We start from the raw sequence: 963 nt of genomic DNA, 5'->3' as shown, positions 1-963 counted from the left end.
GATCCAAGAGGCAAAGAGGCAAACAAACAAACAAGTGTCGAGGACCTAGTAGTGGTGGCAGCTGTGCTCAGTTGATCAAGAGACAGTGCCTGGCCAGTAGTCGATGTTNGTTGTTGTCGTCGTCGTCGATGTCGATGTTCACTCACTTGCTCACTCACTCACTCACTCTCAAAGTCCTGTCCACTTCGAACTCCTGCTCCTGCTCTTGCTCCTGCTCCTTTCCCCCCAATCAACAGCCAATTGATTCCGTTACGGGGACGCCATTACGGAACTCTCTTTCTCGTGTTGACACAAATTGGCTTAAACGCAGAGGCAACTGCTGCTGCCGTTGCCATTGCTGCTCGTGTTGATGATGAGCGGTGCTCGTGGCCATCTCTTTTTTCATTCATTTAATATAAACTCTCACTCTAACTTAATATTAGTTTTTTCATTTTATTTTATACTTTTTTCCCCAGTAGTGTCTGGCTAGGCAAACACAAACACACAGCGGCAATCAATAAGTGGCAGTGGAAGGAAGGAAGAAGGGAAAAAGAAGAANTGATTTTTTTGCACTCTTTTCAAAGGAGAGCATTTGCCCATAGAGCACCGTGGATCCGGGAGATTTTTTGCTGCTGCTGTTGTTTGTTTATTTGCCTGCCTGCCCTAATGTCACACAAGCACACACAAATTGAATTTGAGTCAAAGTTGTCGTCACTGCTGTTGACTGAAAGGGGCAATATCTGGGGAAAAAGCAAAAGCAATAAAGAAGAAGACGCCAGTGTGCTTGTCCTTCTCCTCTTCTTTGGCCACCAATCTAATAATACTAAGTCGCCCAATTTGCTGTTTTTGCTGTTGTTGTCGTCGTCGTCGTACAAGTCTACTACTACACACAAAATCGGCCAGTCGATCGGCGTAATAGACCTTTACTGCTTAATATTCATAGACATAGGCAGGCACACCACTACTGACTGAAGACGTTGTCGC

Source organism: Rhagoletis zephyria, unplaced genomic scaffold, assembly GCF_001687245.7.
Source record: "Rhagoletis zephyria isolate East Lansing unplaced genomic scaffold, Rhagoletis_zephyria_1.1 Rzeph_scaffold_45684, whole genome shotgun sequence".
In the NCBI taxonomy this organism is placed as follows: domain Eukaryota; kingdom Metazoa; phylum Arthropoda; class Insecta; order Diptera; family Tephritidae; genus Rhagoletis; species Rhagoletis zephyria.
The sequence above is the reverse complement of the archived record's forward strand: the minus strand, read 5'-3'. Positions refer to the sequence as shown.